This window comes from Schistocerca cancellata, chromosome 9, assembly GCF_023864275.1.
Source record: "Schistocerca cancellata isolate TAMUIC-IGC-003103 chromosome 9, iqSchCanc2.1, whole genome shotgun sequence".
Classification (NCBI taxonomy): Eukaryota; Metazoa; Arthropoda; class Insecta; order Orthoptera; family Acrididae; genus Schistocerca; species Schistocerca cancellata.
In genome coordinates, this window is record NC_064634.1 from 71,910,187 (window position 1) to 71,934,150 (window position 23,964).

The following is a 23,964-nucleotide window of genomic DNA, read 5'->3' on the forward strand; positions in this document are numbered from 1 at the left end:
AGAGAGTATTCCAGTTAACATTGTCAAAAGCTTTCTCTAAGTCTACAAATGCTAGAAACGTAGGTTTGCCTTTTCTTAATCTTTCTTCTAAGATAAGTCGTAAGGTCAGTATTGCCTCACGTGTTCCAACATTTCTACGGAATCCAAACTGATCTTCCCCGAGGTCGGCTTCTACCAGTTTTTCCATTCGTCTGTAAAGAATTCGCGTTATTATTTTGCAGCTGAGACTTATTAAACTGATAGTTCGGTAATTTTCACATCTGTCAACACCTGCTTTCTTTGTGTGTAAAGTTTCGTAAATATCGATCTAATGCTAAGGTGCCAGACGCCATAGACAACACAATGGCTTGCGGATTATGTATGTAGATGTGTACTAATCGTCTTTTAACAATATTCCCATGATAAATCATCCAGACAGTACGCCTGGCCGTCACTCCTGTCTGGTTGTCAAAAGCCATAACCGAATGAAACAAGCAGCGGTAACCGGACGCAGCCGCTGTGAGACTTTTCCAGGGGGCGGCCTCCCTCCAGGCATTTGCCGCCACAGTTGTCGCCAGCTTCCGCCCTGTGCTTTCGCCCTTTCCTCGCCGCCACACGTCATAATTGCTGAATTATACAAAATGTTTTGTTGCTGCTTCGCTTCTCACCGCTCTAAGGGTAATTAACATGCCACTTACTTTTGCTCCCCCATTTTTCTCTAAAAAAAAAATGAAAAATAAATAAAATGTGAGGTGGAGTGGTATGTACGTTGGAGACAGAGAAACAGAGGTAGGTACAAAAAAAAGGTAAACGGCAGAGTGGGCGAGTGTGTGTGTGTTCGTAAGCGTGTGTCGGACACTCCTACGGTCTCCGGAGACGCGAATAGTCATAAACAGCTCCCACACCGTCAAGCCTGGAGTGGTTTTGCGGTAGGGTTAAACTGTAGAAGCGGAGTAGGTGGCCGAGTGGCAACGGAAAGTCCGCCTGCCAGGGCTGGCTGCCTGGCAGAGGGGTGGGGGGTTGGGGATGGTGACAGCGAGATAGGGGCGGAAGTAGAGGGGGCGAGTTAGGTGGGGAAGGAGACTGGGGTGGGGGTGAATTTTCTTAGCGCTGATCCGCCAAGACGCCGGCCGAGTTGCTCCGCATTATCTCAGACGCAGTTGGGCACCGTTTTACAACTTCCGGTTCCGTATCTGCAGAGTCGGAGCAAGGGGTGTCCCGGTAGCGCCGTCTCCGTCCTTCGCAGCGGGGCAACCCGTTGTCATCACCGGACCCCATACCTCTTCTCCTGTAGTCACAGCTCTCTAAACGCAAAAAAAAAAAAAATGTCACGACGTCGCTTCGTCGAGCAGTGAATAAAAAGTCGCACAAATATATATCATTCAAACAAGCACTTCTGGATCTCGGTTCTTAGCGCGCTGCTTCCGCCGCTTCTGGGGCAGGATACGCGTCCGTGCCTCCCACTGCCGCCCTCAACTCCCGCCCTCAATCTTCGCCCTCCTACCCTCCCCTCCCCTAAATTCCTCCCCTCGCCTTCAAGTCTCTCGCTTCCTCTCCCAAGTTTATTATTGTGATGTAAGATTGTTCCTCCGTTGTTATGTATCTGGATATTGTGAACAATGGAATGGAGTCGCCGAGCTCCTTGTATTATAGGTTCCGGCTTCGCTCTCCGTGTTTGTGTATGTATGTGTGTGTGTGTGTGTCTGTGTTGTGCGGTACTGCCGTGGCGTTCTCGCCGCAGTCAGTGAATAGGGAAAACAGGAGGAGGGGTAGGGTGGGGGAAGGGGAGTACACGGAAGATGCAGAGGGTAGAGGGGGAGGTGGAGGGAGGGAGGGAGAACTGGCTCTAGAAGGGAAGCCAACTGGCGCTGCTCAGAGGTAGGAGAGCTAAAATGTAGTTAAATATATGTGCAAAGTTATAATGCAAGGAAGTAAGAGAAAGGGAATGAAGTGGTAATAAGGATCCCGTGTCATACAAAGGACGATGTATAGGTGCTATATATCGCGGGCGCTAAGACGCGCCCGACACAATGACCAGGAAGGCAGCGACTGCGAGGGGTGGGTGCCCAGAGACGGATGCGGGAGTCCGAAAGAGAATCCCGGATTACGGCCGTCGCTTCGCTTCGCAAACCCCCGTTTCCTTATCTCCAATTATTTATTTTATTGCGGTTGTAACTTTAAAAGGCGAACCACGGGGTCGAACGAGGAAGCGGGACACGGCAACCTCCGGACTCTTGTGGTAGCGTTTCGGGCGCAGACGGGAAGAGGATGGGTTTGGAGGGGTGAGACACGCGGGAATCGAAACCGCGTGGGCTGCTTACCGCCTAACAATACCTAAGAGTGAGTAATGATTGTGGAGGTGCTTCTGTGATAGGCACGAAGCAGGGGCACAACTTACTACAATTCTTTGCATGTCGAAAAAGCTAATAAGAAACGGAAAGAAAAATCGGAAGCGGAATGGAAGTTCAAAGGAGAATAGACGTCGAAACATTCTAATTTAAACCGATACTCTCCGAAGGAAAAATGTTTTAGTGAGTAATGCACAGTTTTTCAGGCATCTGTTGAGTGACCAGTTTTCTTTGTCCAGGCAGACGGATTCAGTAAATACACTTGGCGTATAGATGAGGCGAGAAGAGAACCTCGACCACCGAAAGCAGTTTCTGTTCTTGAGGGTTCTTGCTTGCACGTAGGAATTCTGCTGTGTCGTTATTTGGCCCAATAGGTTTAGTGACAATACGGCAAAACTACAGAGGTAATTAAAATTAGTAACAATTAACAATGATGCATTAACCCTCCCAATACCAACGTATATCCAGTAGCGTGTATTACCAAGGGGGACACTCTGTGGCTACCCAAAAAATGTAAAAAAGAAAATTAATTGTGACTGTCTTATATTAACAACAGCCTTTTTTAAGAGTTACTGATGTGTAAGCTGGGTCCAGAACTCGAAAACATCTTTTAGTACACTCTTAGAAATACCAAGGTACTACCAATAACGCTTTCTACCAAGGGAAATGGGGGAGTCTTTTGCGACCACACAAATAATTATTGACCTTTACGTATAACATAATAATTAAACGGATTTTAATATGTAAACCTGGAAATACTGAATATGACATTCATTGCGTAAAGTTGCATCTCCCAATGAGACTTCAAATTACGAGTTAAGTATAACCGAAAATTTTAAAAGTTTATGGCATCTAGTAGAAAACTACATTACGAAAATAATTTTTTTTTCAAAATTTTAAAATACAAAATATCTGATTAGATCATGATATTTTCAGAAGGCTGCTACAAAGTGCCACTAAATGTTCAGTCGAACTGATCCATCTGTGAACACATGCCTAGTCCTGAATCCAGCGAACGATGACTTAATCTCTTCTGGGCGGCGACTGAAAATACGTCCTCATGCTTACTTGAGTCACATTGTTGATATCGATCTCTCGAAATAATTGTTGATATAGTAAGTGAAGCCTTGCGTCCATTTATACCCTCGTCTGGTGCGTGGATGTCCTGTGTCCCCTCTAAGTATGCTTATGTATAGTATCTTCTGGCAGTCACGGCAGAAACAACGGATCAACATGACGAACTGAGCATTTTTGAGCTTTTTCGTGAAGCTCCAAATCGTTGTATTATGTCTGGAGAGGAAAATATTGCCTAGTTTCTCTGGCAGAACATCCATGATATAAAGAATATTGCCACCTATTTTTCTCTGCTACTGTCTGATCTTAATGGAGAACTAGGTATTTCTTGGGTTGTTGAAGATCGCCCCCTTCATACAAGACTTGAGACGCGATATTAAACGTTAAAAACAATTTAAGAATCACAGAAAATAGTGCCATCATAAGAAGTAACCCCTGAAGGCATGTAACCCACACAGACAAAGAGAAGAGAACGAACCTAGGCGTCCGCGAAAGGAGTGGTCCGTGTAACGTCTACACTGTCTGTCGTCCCAGGTCCTCTATCTCCAGATAGTGAAGGCACGCCTCTGAGAAACCGCCCTTGAGCTCGTTTTCTGTAACGATCATGCTTTCTGTAATTTTCTTGTTTTCTGAGAACAGTCTATTGAAGGCCACTGTAGGCCTTTATGAGGGTGATAACTTATCTGATGACGTGATGAAAGAAGAAACAGGAGTCGATGGGGAAGAGATAAGGGATCCAGTATTAGAATTTGGAAGAGCTTCTCAAGATTTAAAATCGAATAAGGCGGAAGGAATCGATAACATTGCATCACAATTTCTACACTCTTTTGGGGGAAGAGGCAACAAAACGACCACTTACGTTCGTTTGCAGAGTGTGTGAGACTGGCGATATGCCATGAGACTTTCGGTAAAACATCACCAATACAATTCCCAAGACTGCAAGAGCCGACAGATGCAAGAAAAGTCGCAAAATCAGCTTAACTGGTCAAGCATCCAACTTGCTGACAAAAGAGAAAGGAAAATAGAATAGAGGATCTGTTACATGAGGATTAGTTTGGCTTTAGCAGAGGTATGAACCAGAGCAACAGTTCTGACGTTGCTTTTGATAATGGAAGCAAGCTTGAAGAAAAATCAGGACACGTTCGTCGAATCTGTCGACCTAGAAAAAGCATTCGACAATAAAATGGAGCAAGATGTTCGAAAGCCTAAGAAAAATAGGAGTAAGCTATTGGGAAAGACAGGTCATGTACAGTAACCAAGAGGGAACAATAAGAGTGGAAGACCAAGAACGAAGTGCATGGATTAAAAAGGATGTAAGACAGGGATGTAATCTTTCGCCCCTACTGTACAGTCTATACATCGAAGAAGTAATGACAGAAAAGAATGGTTCCATGACAGTAATAAAAAAAGTTCAAGAGTGGAATTAAGGATCTCAGTGGAAAGATACGCTGATGAGATTGTTATCCTCAGTGAAAGTGGACCCAAACTTACAAGATCTGTTGAATAGAATGAACAGTGTAAATGATTACAGAATGTGGACTGAGAGTAAATCGAAGTGAGACGAAAGCAATGAGATGCAGCAGAAATAAGAACAGTGAGAAACCTGTCATAGCTGATGATCACAAGCTAAATGAAGTTAGCGAATTCTGCTACCTAGGCGGCAAAATAACTCACAACGGACGTAGCGAGGAGGAAGAAAAACTAGACTAGCACTGGTAGAAAGGTCATTCCTGGCCAAGTGAAGTCTACTAGTATCAAACACAGGTCTTATTCTGAGGAAGAAATTTCTGAGAACGTGCGTTTGCAGCACAGCATTGTACGACAATGAGACATGGATTGTGGGAGTATCGGAGCAGGAGAGAGCAGAAGCATTTGAGATGCCTCTACCATTTTTACCCCACCCCCACCCCCGGCCCCGGCCCCGGCCCCAATTTCTCTCCAATACTAATTTGGTGATCCTCTGATGTCTCAATGTGTCTTATCAACCAGACCCTCCTTTCGGTCAAGTTATGCCACAAATTTCTTGTCTCCCTAATCCCGTTCAGTGCCTCTTTAAAGTTACGTGATCTACCCATCAACATTTTTCTGTAGCACCTCATTTCAAAATCTTCTATTCTCTTCTTCTCTAAACTGTTTAGCGTCCCTGTTTCACTTCCATACGTGGATACACTCCAGACAAATACTTTTGGAAAAGACCTCTTAACACTCAAATATATATTCGACGTTAATCAATTCCTCTTCTTTAGAAATCCTTTTCTAGCCATTGTCCGTCTACATTTCATATCCTCTCTACTGCTGCCCAATTAGGAAAACTCATCTACTACTTTAAGTGTCTCGTTTCCTAATCTAATTCCGCCAGCATCACCTTCTTTAATTCTACTACATTCTTTTTAATTTTGTTTTGCCATTGTTGATGTTCATCTTACGTCTTCCTTTCAAGACATTGTCCATTCCGTTTAAATGCTCTCCTAAGTTTTTTACTGTATCTGACAGATTTACAATGTTATCGGCAAACGTCAAAGTTTTTGTGTATTTCCCCTGGACTTCAATTCCTACTCCAATTTTTTTCTTTAATTTTCTTTACTGCTTGTTCAATGTACAGATTTAGTAACATCGGAGGCAGATTACAACTCTGTCTCACTTCCTTCGCAATCACTGCTACCCTTTCATGCCACTACCGTCCGGTTTCTGTACACGTTGTAAATAGCCTTTGCTTCGAGTATTCCAGTCAATAGTGTCAAACTCCTTCTCCAAGTATTCATATGCCATAAACGTAGCTTTGCCTTTCCTACAACTACCTCCGAAGATATGATTAAGGGTGAGTATTGCCTCGCGTGTTCCCATATTTCTCCGAAATCCAAATCGATCTTTCCCGAGGTCGGCTTCTATCAGTTTTTCGAATTTTCTGTAAGGAATTCGTGATAGTATTTTACAACCAACACCTATTAACTTATAACTCGGTAATTTTCAAAACTGTCAGCAACTGCTTTCTTTGGAATCGGAATTATTACATTCCTTTTGAAGTCTGAAGGCGTTTCGCAAAAAAACTAGGTTCTCCTAAAATGGAAAGCAGATTATACAAAATATCTTCAATTCTTAGAATAAAATATCTAATACATTAACTCATTGTTAAAGTAATCAGAAGATTCAAACTTCCATTGATTTACATTTTTTGCAGAATCTAGGTTTACTGGTTGCAGTCAGTAAGGAAGTACTTTGAGAGTAAGACCTACCTACATGCTATAGGCAAGGGAATGGAAAGGAGGTGACATCGAAGGATAACACACGAACCTCTGTAGCAGTTTCTACCAAACGTGTCGGGTATATGATTTACTGTTGGTATAATATACCGTGAGAGTAGGATTCCACACCATCGCTAAGGGTGGGAGTCTGGCTGAGAAGGAGCAACGTAAACTGTTAGAAAACGACCTGCTGGTGTTTGTTAACTGTATTGAGTTGACATGGAAAAGTGTGAAGTGTACTTTGTTTCTCTTTTCAATGCTCAGTGTGTCAATCTGGTCCCGAGAATCAGCTCTACGTCTTTCGAGACCTAATATCAAGCCACCTGACTGGATACAACAGACAAATTTAACTTCTTCTCTGAAATCGTAATGTGTAAGACAGCAGAGAATAAGACACATATTTACGCAATATACACGATGGTCAGGAAGAGTCTGAAATGTTTGTAGGTTATTGCAGTGTAGGCTGTGCCGAGAAGTAATTGTTAAGAGCAAAATTCGATTCCTTGCGCCGTTTCCCACTTAATTAGCAATGAAGTTATCCAATCTGTTCGTTAAGAGCGGTAATTCAAGCACTTGCATGCGCAACAGAGCGGGATTTCACAGATATATGTCGGTCCGTGAGTTACGACTTGTTCAGACGCTCATTACCAGTAAAAATGTGCCTCTTTCGTATTACCAAAAGCTAGGTTTGTTCAGTTTTAGGAACCCAAACGAAAAACAAGTTTGGTGACACTGTTCCTGTCAGGCTGCTTGAATTCGTCCGCGTGGCGACCTGATTGATTAACTTCGATACTCAGTAACTCAGAGACGGTCCAACGTATCTAGTTCTCTTTTCAAAACAATTATTTCTCTGCACAACTTGCTCTGTAACATGCTTGCAACCTATTCAGACTGTTTCTGACCACCCTGTATGTCACATACGCATGTTGTTGTTGTTGTGGTCTTCAGTCCTGAGACTGGTTTGATGCAGCTCTCCGTGCTACTCTCTCCTGTGCAGGCTGCTTCATCTCCCAGTACGTACTGAATCTGCTTAGTGTATTCATCTCTTGGTCTCCCTCTACGATTTTTACCCTTCACACTGCCCTCCAATGCTAAATTTGTGATCCCGTGATGCCTCAGAACATGTCCTGCCAACCGATCCCTTCTTCTAGTAAAGTTGTGCCACAAAATCCTCTTCTCCCCATTTCAATTCAATACCTCCTCATTAGTTATGTGATCTACCCACCTAATCTTCAGCATTCTTTAGTAGCACCACATTTAGAAAGCTTCTATTCTCTTCTTGTCCAAACTATTTATCGTCCATGTTTCACTTCCGTTGATGGCTATACTCCATACAAATACTTTCAGAAACGACTTCCTGACACTTAAATCTATACTAGATGTTAACAAATTTCTCTTCTTCAGAAATGCTATCCTTGCCATTGCCAGTTTACATTTTATATCCTCTCAACTTCGACCATCATCAGTTATTTTGCTCCCCAAATAGCAAAACTCCTTTACTACTTTAAGTGTCTCATTTCCTAATCTAATTCCCTCAGCATCAACCGAGTTAACTCTACTACATTCCATTATCCTCGTTTTGCTCTTGTTGATGTTCATATTATATCCTTCCTTCAAGACACCGTCCATTCCGTTCAACTGCTCTTCCAAGTCCTTTGCTGTCTGTAGCAGAATTACAGTGTCATCGGCGAACCTTAAAGTTTTTATTTATTCTCCATGGATTTTAATTCCTACTCCGAATTTTTCTTTTGTTTCCTTTATTAGTTGCTCAGTATACAGATTGAATAACATCGGGGAGAGGCTACAACCCTGTCTCACTCCTTTTCCAACCACTGCTTCCCTTTCATGTCCCTCGACTCTTATAACTGCCGCCTGGTTTCTGTACAAATTGTAAGTAGTCTTTCGCTCCCTGTATTTTACCCCTGCCACCTTCAGAATTTGAAAGAGAATATTCCAGTCAACATTGTCAAAAGCTTTCTCTAAGTCTACAATACTAGAAACTAAGGTTTGGCTTTCCTTAATCTAGCTTCTAAGATAAGTCGTCAGATCAGTATTGCCTGACGTGTTCCAATATTTCTGCGGAATCCTAACTGATCTACCCCCAGGTCGGCTTCTACCACTTTTTTCATTCGTGTGTAAAGACGCATATGTTCAACATTTTCTATTAAGCCGCTATCGATTTCAACCAAACTTGTTACGTATGTTGCGTCATATATTGAAAAGAAATTCTGTGAGAATAAAAACCGCCTTCCTCCTATTGGGATGAAGGCTGGGATCATAACGGGGTATTGTCACAGAAGGAGTGGAGGAGAAGGAGGTGCGCGGGACGTGGACAGAGAGAGAGAAGGGAAATAGAAATGGACGGAAGGAAGATGTGGGATGAGATGGACGAATAGAGGACTGGAATAAATACATACCCGGACAACGTCGGGGTTCTAAGCTAGTATTTTGTACGTTAGCTTTGATCTCGTACTGCTATATACACATCAACACTTCTTTATGTTTTTTAGTTTGCAGGTTCGTTCAAAAATGGCTCTGAGCACTATGGGACTTAACATCTAGGGTCATTAGTCCCCTAGAACTTAGAACTACTTAAACGTAACTAACCTAAGGACATCACACACATCCATGCCCGAGGCAGGATTCGAACCTGCGACCGTAGTGGTCGCGCGGTTCCTGACTGAAACGCCTAGAACCGCCCGGCCGCACTAGCTGGCTTGCAGGTTCGTCTCTCTTGAGATGGAATAGGGGGACAAAGAATGATGACTTCTTGTTAAAGAAGATTTAGATGAAAGTCGTCGTTGTACGTTTGTTGATTGCTGCGTTGCTTAGACAACCAGCGACTGCGTTTCATATAGCGATCGCCTAAATACGGATCTCTCGATTTTTCTTCGTTTCACCAAAGTAAACAGTAATATTTCCACTTGAACGTACTCTGAAGTTACTTGCAGATGAATGAAGTTAAAAAGTTTTCATTTGCATTCAAACAGTAAATTACTCTTTTCTGTGAGCAACTTTTTAGTCTGCATACACTCTAAATGGGGGGTGGGGGGGGGGGATGGAGGGCAGGTACTGACAAATAAATTATTACAATTCCAAAAAAAATTGATAATTTATTCAAGACAAACTGAGCAAGTCAATAATGCTTTAGTCAACCTCTGGCCCTTATGCACGCAGTTCTACCGTTTGGCACTGACTGATAGAGTTTTTGGATGTCCTTCTGAGGGATACCGTGCCAAATTCTGTCCAATTGGCGTGTAAAGATCGTCAAAATGACGGGAGGGTGGGCTGATATGTAAGCGCAGGTTAGCTCGCCATGTAGGGCAACAAAACGATCTTTATTCGCACGAAGTAATGGCCGCTATCGACAGGGGATCTCAAGTTGATTCCGTATTTCTACATTTCCGGAAAGCTTTTGACACAGTTCATCACAAGCGACTTCTAATCATGCTGCGGGCCTACGGGTATCGTCTCAGTTGTGCGACTGGATTCGTGATTTCCTATCAAGAAGGTCGTAGTTCGTAGTACTAGACGGCAAATCATCGACTAAAACTGAAGTGATATCAGGTGTTCCCCAGGGAAGCGTCCTGGGACCTCTGCTGTTCCTGATCTACGAGTATATAAATGACATGGGTGACAATCTGAGCAGTTCTCTTAGGTTGTTCGCAGATGATGCTGTAATTTACCGTCTTGTAAGGTCATCCGAAGGCCAGTATCAGTTGCAAAGCGATTTAGAAAAGATTGCTGTATGGTGTGGCAGGTGGTAGTTGACGCTAAATAACGAAAAGTGTGAGGTGATCCACATGAGTTCCAAAAGAAATGCGTTGGAATTCGATTACTCGATAAATAGTACAATTCTCAAGGCTGTCAATTCAACTAAGTACCTGGGTGTTAAAATTACGAACGACTTCAGTTGGAAGGACCACATAGAAAATATTGTGGGGAAGGCGAGCCAAAGGTTGCGTTTCATTGGCAGGACACTTAGAAGATGCAACAAGTCCACTAAAGAGACAGCTTACACTAAACTCGTTCGTCCTCTGTTAGAACATTGCTGCGCGGTGTGGGATCCTTACCAGATGGGATTGACGGAGGACATCGAAAGGGTGCAAAAAAGGGCAGCTCGTTTTGTATTATCACGTAATAGGGGAGAGTGTGTGGCAGATACGATACGAGAGTTGGGATGGAAGTCATTAAAGCAAAGACGTTTTACGTCGCGGCGAGATCTATTTAGGAAATTTCAGTCACCAACTTTCTCTTCCGAATGCGAAAATATTTTGTTGAGCACAACCTACATAGGTAGGAATGATCATCAAAATAAAATAAGAGAAATCAGAGCTCGAACAGAGAGGTTTAGGTGTTCGTTTTTCCCGCGCTTTGTTCGGGAGTGGAATGATAGAGAGATAGTGTGATTGTGGTTCGATGAACCCTCTGCCAACCACTTAAATGTGAATTGCAGAGTAATCATGTAGATGTAGACCTATTGAAAATATAAACAGATCACCTATTGAAAGAGCAAATACCTTAATTTTGTATTTCTTAAGAATTCTTTAGTCAGTGTAGCCAAAGGGCATCGTCGAATATATCACGCCAATATCGCCTTCGTTAAACGCAGTAAAAACTAGAAATATAAAATAGTAAAATCATTACCAAGATCTGCATAACGCGTTCCCGCTCACAGGAGCGAGCAACAGTAAGATTGGAGGCTCAGGTTGTGAGCATAATGCGCCACAGCGTCGTGTGCCAGTACTGAAGCATAATACAGAATCACCTCAAGAGGTGGCGCTGCGACGCAGCAGTGATTAAAAATGAGAGGTCGTAAACTGGATATACATACACACTAAAACTTTATAAATGTAACGCACATAAAACATTGAAAAGATGGAATTACTAGGGGCAACACCTGTGCTTAACCTATCCTAAAATTTTGACGAAGTAAAATATAAATGAAGGTGGTAAATTGAAAATGAGAAAACAAGGTGTATAATACAACACACAGGTGCAGTACATAAACAGACTTTTTGTATCATTAAAAACAGAGGACCGTAATTTCAAATATAGAGGCCGCCTATTTAACACCCAATACTGCGTCATTCGGAGCTAGAACGTCTAGCAATAAAACTTTTTTATATAAAATACAAGTAAAATTATTAGGCTTAAAAACACACACCAACGTGGAAGACGGACGTTATGCGGGTAAACTCCCCCCTCCCCCTTTTTTTATAGCTGCACTGAAATGTGTAAAATGCGACATCATTTAAAGCGACAAACTCACAAGTATCCTATTTGAGTCAAACAAACCACAATGGCTTTGCCAAGAAGACGACATAAGACCAGAGAGGAACAGGGCTCATATTTAGGCAGAAGTACCAGAGCTCCAGGATTACATTAGTAACACCGATTAATTACATTAATAACACTATGATGTGTCGGCTACTGTGGGAAAAAAATATTGGAAATTTGTGTTAAGGTCTTATGGGACCAAACTACTGAGGTCATCGGACCCTAAGTCTACAGACTACTTAGTCTATCTTAAACTATCTTACGCTACGAACAACACACAAAGCCATTACTGAGGAAGTAAGCCTTAGACCGCGCGGCTACCCCGCGGGGCTACTGTGGGAGTCAGCGCAGACAAAAACAAGGAAGATGAGAAATTGTGGTGGCCGGTGGCACGAATCCAAAATGATCGTTACATAACACTTTCAAATTAATAGAATATTTTATTTCTCAAAAGGAGAGGAACGCGGCTTAATTTTTCGTTATGAGGTGGCTTCCTGTGCCTCCTGCATGGCCAGCCGGGGTGGCCGTGCGGTTCTAGGTGCTACAGTCTGGAACCGAGCAACCACTACGGTCGCAGGTTCGAATCCTGCCTCGGGCATGGATGTGTGTGATGTCCTTAGGTTAGTTAGGTTTAATTAGTTCTAAGTTCTAGGCGACTGATGACCTCTGAAGTTATGTCGCATAGTGCTCAGAGCCATTTTGAACATCCTGCATGCAATTATTTTTACTATTTATTACTACTCACAGAAAGCAGGCTGACTATCGCCTTCCTATTACTCACTGTTAATGCTCTCGAAGTGTGCGACCGAACTGGAGCCTGACCTGCTAAGGGTGGCTACTTAAGTCAGCGCTGACAGGGGACGCTGAACTCTTGTATTCCTGGAGGTGTGGTGCTGCTCGACCTTTCCACTGGCTCACAGGTCAGCGCCTTCTTGATGCAGTTTCGCGGTGCTGCGTTATTCAGTGTACAGTCGATGCTTTAGGACTGCACACGCTAAGGAAAACTTCCAGTGAGAATTTCGTAAGCAAAAGAAATGTCGGGACCGGTGTAATTGCTCCCAAGGAGACTACTTTGGATGTGAAAGTAGAGAGTAAGTTTTAGGTAAGACTTAATAATTTTAATTAATTTATTTCGTAAACTCTCGGCTGCCACTGAGCACTGTCTCATTAAAAGCCTGGTGACTGCTGGCGCATTATCTTATAAAATACGTGAAATATTAAAATATTCGACGTCTCGGCCGTGTTTCTGCGTTCTTCCTCAGGGCGTGGAGTAATTAGTCTACATCTTGCAACACGACTGAGATTTCGGTTATTTTAGTATTTTAGCATTTTGTATATTTCATAAGATAACGCGGTAGCACAGTCAAAATAATTTTAATGAGATTAGAGAACGAAGAGGAAAAATTAGGCTTCATGTCCCGTCAAAGACTAACCAGTAGTGGTGGAGCGGATGTTCGGTGGAAGGAAATGGAATCGGCCGTGCCCTTTCAGAAAAACCGTACCACCATTTGCCTTGAGCTACACAGGGAAACTGTAGAAAACCTAAATTTGGATAGCCAGACAACGGTTTGAACCCTTTTCCTGCTGAATGCGAGTGCAGTGTCTTATCAGTGCGCTATTTCGCCCCGTTTAATGACAAGCCTTCGTATTTACATTGATCACAACGATGAAGACGTGATGTAATTTTTGCCTTTGATCCAAATAAATACAGTTTCATTAGATGATAGCTTACGTCTATTACGAGTATATAAAGTAAAGGGTGAGGGTGACATATAGGTAGATTTGCCAAAGTCTTTATTAGCATTTTCAGTAACATGATAGGTTCTATATGCGATGACATCACGGTCGACAAAGCTCTCGAGGCCGGCTACATTTGGAACTCCTGAACCACCTCGTACAATAGCGACGGTTAACCATCCGTTGCCATGTGTGAAAGAATCATTGATGTCAATGCTGAAGTTTAGTCTGCACCCGCAGAAGACAGCTGGTCCATCGAGTAGAGAGTGTGCAGCAACAGATTTTATAGTATTCTTCTTCTTGTCTGCAGCAGATGTTGTCATTTCAACGTCTTCAATTGTTTTATATATTGTCTGTCTTGAACGTCGACGATATCTTCTGTAGTAAGGCATCGTGGCAGCGTTTATGAATACGAAGAGACTGTCGTAACTTTGACATAATACTACATGGTTGCTATTCATACACCAACAACCTATTTAGCCGGCCGCGGTGGTCTCGCGGTCCTAGGCGCGCAGTCCGGAACCGTGCGACTGCTATGGTCGCAGGTTCGAATCCTACCTCGGGCATGGATGTGTTTGATGTCCTTACGTTAGTTAGGTTTAAGTAGTTCTAAGTTCTAGGGGACTGATGATCACACCTGTTAAGTCCCATAGTGCTCAGGGCCATTTGAACCATTTGAACCAACAACCTATTTCAGAGAGGTAAACTGCTTTGGGGAAAAACAGTTTTAGCAAAACGATAATTTAAACTTCAAAAACAAGCAATTAGGAAAATTAAAGATATTCATAGTAGAGCACCATAGAAGAAAAGTTTAAGATGATTTATGCCAGTTACTTTTCTAGGAATATATGTGTTTAATTGTACATGTGTTCGTTCCCAAATAACACTCCAAATTTTTGGCATTAAAAACCAAGCTGTATTTGTAACATAGGAAATAGCAACGACTACCATAGAAAATCCGTAGCAATATCCTACACTCGAAAATAGTGCTACAAAAACAATAATCAAATGCAGCATTTTACTTTAAGGAACAAAGAAATACAAAACCATGTTTAGTTTAGTATGATTAAAGATGATGCTATCAAAGGGTTTATGTAGCACCGTGGAATTTTTCAATAATTCACACTGATTCAGGTTTCATTGTATTCAGCATATACTGAAATCTCTTTCCTATGAATCACATTTATGTTGTTGCTTTCTTGTTTTTTTTTGTGTACGTGTGTGTGTGTGTGTGTGTGTGTGTGTGTGTAGTTAGCTCAATCAGGTACACACCTCCCTACTGAAGAGGACCTGGAGAAGCGAGGAACTGTACATCTGATCGAAGAAAATGGCCTCAAAGCATCGTTATGTATGCATATAAGACTGGACATAACAAGATATGAGACATTACTAAGACACCAGTTATTCACTGGAGTTATTCATGCTCAACATACACAAAGTTGACTCAGCACTAAATCGTTTCCATATCGAGAGACAGTTGCTATACTTTTTCGTAATGCGACTTGCCATTATAATTATACAAAATTAATTATAAAAATATATAAGATAATAAAAACAGGAAATCAACGATGTTAAGATGCGTGTCTTATCTAACATAAGAATTAGCAGTGATAGAGTTTCATGGCTTGCTTCAAAGTGATCACGACAGTTCAGAAGTCTGCAATGTCAGCTAAGAGGGACTATAATTGTGTTCGCCCTGGAAGCAGAGATATTCAGACGATTAACATTGAGAAAAGCTGTACGGACGTGATAGAGAAAACGATGGCAGTTAGTAATGGCAGTCCCTAATCCATGTATATTTTCCATCCACTATCTTCTGTTACTGTAAAAATATACGCAATCATAGTGTGTTTCTCGAGAACATCGCCATTTTCTCTGTATTTCATTTTCATTTTTATATTTTTATTTATTAGTTTGTGGGACCATGTGAACCAAAGCCTTTTCTCGAGGAACGGATAAGAACATCATTTACAGAATGATGATTAGAAAGTTTATAAACAAAAAATTAATAGATTAAAACTGTGTGCCCGACCGAGACTCGAACTCGGGACCTTTGCCTTTCGCGGGCAAGTGCTCTACCAACTTTTTTTTTTTTTTAAATCTCATTTTGTTCGCTTTTGTTCGTTGCATCTGCTCGGGGCGGACGTCGTAAGACATCCGTTTAAGTTCGTTGTTGATCGATTAGCTCAGTTTTTTTATTACAGAGGGCTGCTAACCCTCTGTCCGAACACGCTGAGCTACCGTGCCGGCTGCCATCTGAGCTACCGAAGCACAACTCACGCCCGCTCTCACAGCTTCACTTCTGTCAGTATCTCGTCTCCTACCTTCCAAACTTTACAGAAGTTTCGCAGGAGAGCTTCTGTAAAGTTTGGAATGTAGGAGACGAGATACTGGCAGAAGTGAAGCTGTGAGAGCGGGCGTGAGTCGTGCTTCGGTAGCTCAGTTGGTAGAGCACTTGCCCGCGAAAGGCAAAGGTCCCGAGTTCGAGTCTCGGTCGGGTACACAGTTTTAATCTGCCAGGAAGTTTCATATCAGCGCACACTCCGCTGCAGAGTGAAAATCTCATTCTGGAAACATCTCCCAGGCTGTGGCTAAGCCATGTCTCCGCAATATCCTTTCTTTCAGGAGTGCTAGTTCTGCATGGTTCGCAGGAGAGCTTCTGTAAAGTTTGGAACGTAGGAGACGAGATACTGGCAGAAGTGAAGCTGTGAGACCGGGCGTGAGTCGTGCTTCGGTAGCTCAGTTGGTAGAGCACTTGCCCGAAAGGCAAAGGTTCCGAGTTCGAGTCTCGGTCGGGCACAAAGTTTTAATCTGCCAGGAAGTTTCATATCAGCGCACACTCCACTGCAGATTGAAAATCTCATTCTGAAAAAATTAATAGCCAGTAAAACTCAAAAAACTCCCCCCGAAAAGACCTTGGAGGCCCATAGGGTACTGGCCGGTCGCCGTCTCATGCTAAGCCCACAGTCATTGCTGGATACGGATGTGGAGGGCCATGTGGTCATCACGTAGCTCTCCCGGCCGTATGTCACTCTCCTTCTGAATCAAGTAGCCCCTTAGTTTGTCTCACGAGGGCTGAGTGCACCCCGCTGGCCAACAGCGCTCGGAAGAGCGAATGGTCACCCATCCAAGTGCTGTCCCAGCACGACAGCGCTTAACTCCGGTGATCTGACGGAAACCGGTGTTACAACTGCGACAAGGCCGTTGGCTAATAGTAAAACAAGAAAAAAATTGTGAGAAAATATCAGTGAATTCCACTTCACAGGAAAAAGATTTTAATTATTGCAAGGAACTCCGGTACAGATTAGGACTGTATCACATGGAGACGATTCCACTTAGATTTGAGTAGTTGAAGTTTAACACTCGTCGTTTTATGTTCAGCTGGAAGGCTATTCAAATGAAACCATTCGAGAAGTGTACACCTTCCTGTACTATACTGAAGGGAGTTTTACTCAACTGTTTATCGTATTCACTGAATGAATATTTCAGTTAGTTCTAAATGCGCAAATATTGTCAGCAACAAAGTCAGTGATAGGTCATACGTACAGGGATGACAGAGCTATAATTCGGAGATAACGGCCCAAACGAAGTTCACTAACTGACACCGTAGGTAAGTGTGACCAACTTTTGTGGTCTTAGAACATTCTTGCTGAGTGCACAGCTTCGTCCCAAAATATAACGCTATACCAGCTAATAGAGCGAAAGTATACAAACTAAGCAAGTCTTCTTGTTTCAGCGTGAGGGCTAGTGAAGGTAGCAGCATTCAGTTTCTGCATAAGTTCTTGAACGTGATACTTCCAAGAAAGCGTTCCACCTACAACTGAAAATGGTTCACAATCGCTGACTGCTTGACAAACCTGACACAGTGAAATTTCCCTTTCAAACTGATTCCGTGTGAGAAACTGTATGCATCACGTTTTGTTGGTGTTAACCGTTGATCTGTTCTCTGAGATCCACGTCCTGATTTTGCGGACGACCCTTTTAGCTACATGGTTATCATTACGTTTTACGTCTTTCCCAAAAAACGGTATGTAACCTGCAAAGAGAAACATTTTTGAGTCATCTGGTGGGATTAGTGGTAGAACAAAGGTTCGTAAGAACCCCTGCATTATATGACCTCAGACAAATTCTAATCTCTTCCCCGTTTGTTGACAGTGGAAGATAAACAACATTCTGATTCCTACTTTCTCGATGCGAAATGAACTACTGCTTTTAATAACTGTACACAGAACGAGTAATGTGGCATACAAAGTTTACTGTTGTTGTAAGAAATATTCATCGCAATCAAATAATTCCATTGGCTCTGTTCATTACTGAACAATTAGTTTATAGGAAATTCGTCCGAATGTGATAAAGTAACATAGAAAAGAAAAAATGATTGCCCACAATCTGTTTACTTGCATAATAGTTTAGCTACCTCACATGGTGTCACCGGTGTTTTCCGAAAAGAACTTTTGTGTATACAATGAGTTACATCGGATGACGATGAAACTAACATAAAAAAAGACTACTCGCATTACTAAGTAAATATTTACCGCAGAATATTGGTGCGTAACTGTTTTCCTACTTTGAACTGTACCCTTACGCTGTAGCAAACTACACAAAAATCGACATGCCCAGTGGTAGTTCACTAAGGACGTGTTCTTGAACACCGTCGGAGAATCCATCCCAAACTAATGAACACATCGAAATAAGAAAAAGGATCATCAGCCATATGGGAACTCGTTCTTGTTTTACATTCACATGTAGTCATCTTCCTCTAAGTCGCTCTCTCGGCTCCTCATTATCTCTTGAAATTAAGTAACTTCCTTGGTATGCATAAAAAATTATCACCTGGTTTCAAGTTCCGGTTTCAGTCATCATTACGTCATCCACTTCAGTCTGTTGTGTGCTGGTTTTATTTGTCTCTTTGTCTCTGAATATAATTTTCATCATACATCTCGTTTTCAGTTTATCAGTGCTTTCCGGATTGAAAGTCCATGTCTCATTACAAGCCAAAGCTGGTAAAACGTATCAAATGTATGCTCCCCTTCTTAGGTAATAGGAAGCTTGTTTTGAAAACCGTTCTTGGGCTTTAATTATCATTTTTACTCTTCTATCAATCCATTTGCGGTCTTCAAGAGCTATAAATAATTTTATTTAAGTGGTACTATAACATGATTGGTAATCTCAACTAGTTACTTTATGTTTTGTTAAATGTTCATTATACTAGTCTTACGATAAGTAATTTTCAGTGCTTTATTAAGTCCTTCTATTCGCTGTTGAAGATTATTTTCGCAACAGCCAAACGGTAAAAGCCATCTGCAAACATGAATTCCATTCTTCTATTTACAGATTTTGATTCTGAAAAATTTCTCTGGAACAGCTGAGAATATTGTTTGTACGGAATTCACATATACGTTTTGCAGTATGTTAACATAGGTAGTATCAGTAAGTTTCTTTCTCAAAGGCTGTTCGTAGTGGCAGATTCTAGAGAGTTCTCATTTACTTTCTTCATTAATTTCGTTCTATGTTCTTGGTCATAATTTCTGTGGATATCTTGCAGGTAAGAAACCGAATGGTTCATAGTGTTATAGGTCTTCTCTTCCATATACCCTCAGGATTTCAACAGTTACAGTGCTGTTCTATATTTGGAGAACTGTAAAGGTCGAATTCTTTAAGCTCTCGCTGAGATTAACGATCATTCAAATCAGAGTTGGCTAAAATAAGACACATACAAATAGTAGAGGCGAATGTGAATGAACGAATTCTTTACGCTCTTGCTGAGATTAACGATCATTCAAATCAGAGTTGGCTAAAATAAGACACGTACAAATAGTAGAGGCGAATGTGAATGAATGCTTTTTTGGTACGATGCTAGGTGCTGAAAAAAGAACTGTATAGAAGAATCTGAAACTACAAATTCTAAACTACTGCTCCAGCACTTTTATTCTTTATAGAACGGACATTAGACGTCTAACGAATTCAGAGACGAGTTGCTGTGGCAGTTAAGTGAATGTACACGAAAACTCAAAAATAGAGAAGCTCAGAAAATACGAGAGGAATTATGTAGAACAAAATTGTAGTTGTTCTAGCTAAACCCTTACTGTGTACAATTAGACAACACGTATCCAAAGGCTACACGAAAATTTTATAGCGTGCATCGTATGTGATGTACAAGATTCTTGAGAATAAGTTAGTAGGCAACATGTGTCCAGCCAAGGAATATAGAAATAATTTGCAGTTCGCTCATTACACAAATAGAATAATGTAGAATTTACTTTATCCATGAAAATGAGAAGACACCGTCGGAGCTTACGGAAATATCTCTGAAAAAAAAAAATACTGTATCGAGTCACACTTTCGGAACGAGTAAATACCACTTTCTGAACAAATAAGTAAATTAACGGAAATTAATTTCGGGTCTACTTCGATATCAAATGACGTTGCTGCTGTCTGAAGTCTAGAACATGATTATGTTAAACTAAGTGCTCTGTTCCAAACGTGTTGGTGGTAGCAGCTTTCTCTTTAGTGATACAGTACAAAAACTAGTCAATATTGGTACGGATTACTCTCCACTACACGTTGTACAGTGGATTCGGAAATGCACTCATTGATGAGTCAGAAGATTGTGAACACCATCCTGATAGCATGTTGGTCAACCTCTGGTATGCAACACAGCGGCAACAACGCGTGGCATGGATTCCACAAGTTGTTACTACGTTCCAGGATGTGTGCGGCTCCAGATGTCTACGCACAGGTCAGGCAATTCTCCTAAATTACGGGCTGATGGTTTGTGGACTGAGGCCAATTGAATCTGGTGGTGAAGAGATCAACGAGAATTCACCATCATGTGCCTTGAACCACTGTAGCACGATTCGACTCTTGTGATAAGGACATTTATCTTGCTGGAAGGTGCCATCGCTATTTGGAAACAAAGCAAGCACGAAAGGATACAGATGATAAACAATATTTTCACGTCGTCCACAGCTGTCATGGTGTCCCGTGGACGGCCAGGTGAGTGCCCCCAGTAGCAAAATACCACGCTCACCGGCTGTGTCCATGGCCTGTACATGTTTGAGCAGCTGTTCACCTGAATTATGCCGTATCCGGAGACGACTGTTGACTTGGTGTCACAACAAATGTGGTTCACCCCACCAGTTCCCACATTTCCGTTGACTCATGGTCCAATCTCGATGATCCCGTGACCACTGCTGTTGCAACTGACGAGGTTGATGTATTAACATGAGAAGATCTACATCTACGTGATTACTCTGCTATTCACATTAAAGTGCCTGGCAGAGGGTTCAATGAACGACCTTCAAGCTGTCTCTCTACCGTTCCACTCTCGAACGGCGCTCGGGAAAAACGAGCACTTACATTTTTCTTTGTGAGACCTGATATCACTTATTTTATCATGATGAACATTTCTCCCTATTTAGTTGGATGCACTAGAATGTTTTCGCAATCGGAGTACCAAACTGGTGATTGAAATTTCATGAGAAGATCCCGTCGCAACTAAAAGCGCCTTTGTTTTAAAAATTGCCACTCCAATTCACATACCATGTCTGTGGCACTATCTGCCCTATTTCGCGATAATACAAAACGAACTGCCCTTCTTTGTACTTTTTCGATGTCATCCGTCAGTTCCATCTGATGCGGATCCCACACCGCACAGGAACACTCCAGAATAGGGCCGACAAGCGTGGTGTAAGCAGTCTCTTTAGTAGACCTGTTGCACCTTCTAAGTGTTCTGCCAATGAATCGCAGTCTTTGGTTTACTCTACCCACAACATTATCTATGTGATCGTTCCAATTTAAGGTATTTGAAATTCTAATCCATAAATATTTAGTTGAATTTACAGCCTTCAGATTTGCGTGACTTATCGAGTAACCGAAATTTAGCGGATGTCTTTTATTACTCATGTGAATAACTGCACACTTTTCTTTATTCAGCGTCAATTGCCACTTTTCGCACCATACACATATCTTATCTAAAACATTTTGCAATTCGTTTTGGTCACCTGATGACTTTACATGACGGTATATAACAGTATCATCTGCAAACAATCTAAGACGGCTTCTGAGATTGCCTCCTATGTCGTTAATATAGATCAGGAACAATAGAGGGCCTGTAACACTTCTTTGAGGAACGCCGGATATTACTTCTGTCTTACTCGATGACTTTTCGTCTATTACTACGAACTGTGACCTTTTTGACAGGCAGTCACGAATTCAGTCGCACAGCTGAGGCGATATTCTATAAGCACGCAGTTTGGTTAGAAGACGCTTGTGAAGAACGGTGTCGAAAGCCTTCTGGAAATCTAAAAATATGGTTATCAATTTGACATGCCCTGTCGGATAGCACTCATTACTTCATGAGTATAAAGAACTAGTTGTGTTTCAGAATAACGATATTTCCTGAATCCGTGATGAATACGTGTCAACAAATCGTTTTCTTCGAGGTCATTCATAATGTTCGAGTACAGTATATGTTCCAAAACCCTACTGTAAATCGACATTAGTGATATGGGCCTGTAATTCAACGGATTACTCCTACTTCCCTTTTGAGGTATTGGTGTGACTTCAGCAATTTTCCAGTCTTTAGGTACGGATCTTTCTGTGAGCGAGCGGTTGTATATAACTCCTAAATATGGAGCTATTTTATCAGCATACTCTGACAGGAACTTGACGGGTATGCAATTTGGACCGGAAGCCTTGCTTTTATTAAGTGATTTAAGCTCTTTTGCGATACCGAGGATATCTATTTGAATGTTTCTCATCCTGGCAGTTGTTCTTGGTTGGAATTCAGTTATATTTACTTCGTCTTCTTTGATGGAGAAGTTTCAGAAAATCGTGTTTAATAACTCTGCTTTAGTGGCACTGTCATCAGTGACTTCGCCGTTGTTATGGCGCAGTGAAGGTACTGATTGCGTCTTGCCACTGGTGTGCTTTATGTATGACAAGAATCTTTTTGGGTTTTCTGCCAGGTTTCGAGGCAGAGTTTTGTTATGGAAATTATTGAAAGCATCTCGCGTTGAAGTACGCACTATATTTCGAGCTTCTGAAAAACTTTGCCCGTCTTGGGGATTTTGCGTTCTTTGAAATTTGGCATGCTTTTTTCTCTGTTTCTGTAACAGAGATATAACCCGTTTTGTGTACCATAGGGGATCAGTACAATCACTTATTAATTTATATGGTATATATCTCGCAACTGCTGTCGATACTATCTCTTTGAAATCATTCCACGACTTTTCTACGCTTACATGATTAGATCGGAAGGAGCGCAGATTGTCTCTTAAAAAGGCGCTAAGACCATTTTTATCAGTCTTTTAAATAGATATACTTTGCGTTTCTTTTTGATGGTTGTATGAGTTACGGTATTCAGATGTAAAGATCATCCACTGCGGAGTCTTATATTCAGAAATGTGTGACGAACGGTGTACTCTGAAAGCCTTGTGCCGGCTCAAGCGTTGTACTCTATCCTCAGATCTGCCACAGCAAGCCGCCTGTCCTACTCTACAGATTGGGCAAGCATCCATCCTTCACCTTCTGAGGTATGGCGTGGACGTCCAACACTGCCATTATTCGGCAACCACTTCCCATAGGTTCTTGCGAAAGTAGCACACGAACAGCCGACCAGCTCGACGTCTCCGATATGATTGTTCCTAGACGCCAGACCATAGAAATCAGGATATCCCCATTCTGCGGCCTGTATTGTCACTAGCGTCATTATCCATTTGTTTGTACTCTGCTTGTGGACTACCTGATCAAAAGTATCTAGAGAGCGCTATGTACGAGGGCTGTTCAGAAAGTAAGCTCCGATTGATCGCGAAATTGAAACGACTATGATAATCCGATAAAGCTTTGCACAGATGTGTTGGGCAGTGTCTCTAGTATGACCCTAGATAGCATCACGTCACTCCTCTCACTTCTGAGCTCACAGTGATCGCGTAAAGTTGTCTAGAGAATAGTGTCTCCCGCCAAGTACGAGGACCTGGTGAGAAATTTCGCCTGAAGCTATACAGCCAACATTACATAACTGTCGTGCAGTTTCTTCTACAAGGCAATATTCTCAGCCGCATTCTGAAGGGGCAATGAAGATGCTCCTGCATCGTTTTCAATTGGAAATGTTAGACTACCCACAATACAGCCCGTAATTGACTCCCCCTGCGTTTCATTTCTGCTCACATGAACCGCTGGCTATGAAGACAACATTTTGGCACAGAAAACGAGCTGTAGGCCAGCGTAGAGAATTGGCGGAAAGCACTGGCGGCTGTCTTTTATGATGAGGGTATTGGAAAGCTGGTACAACGCTACGACAA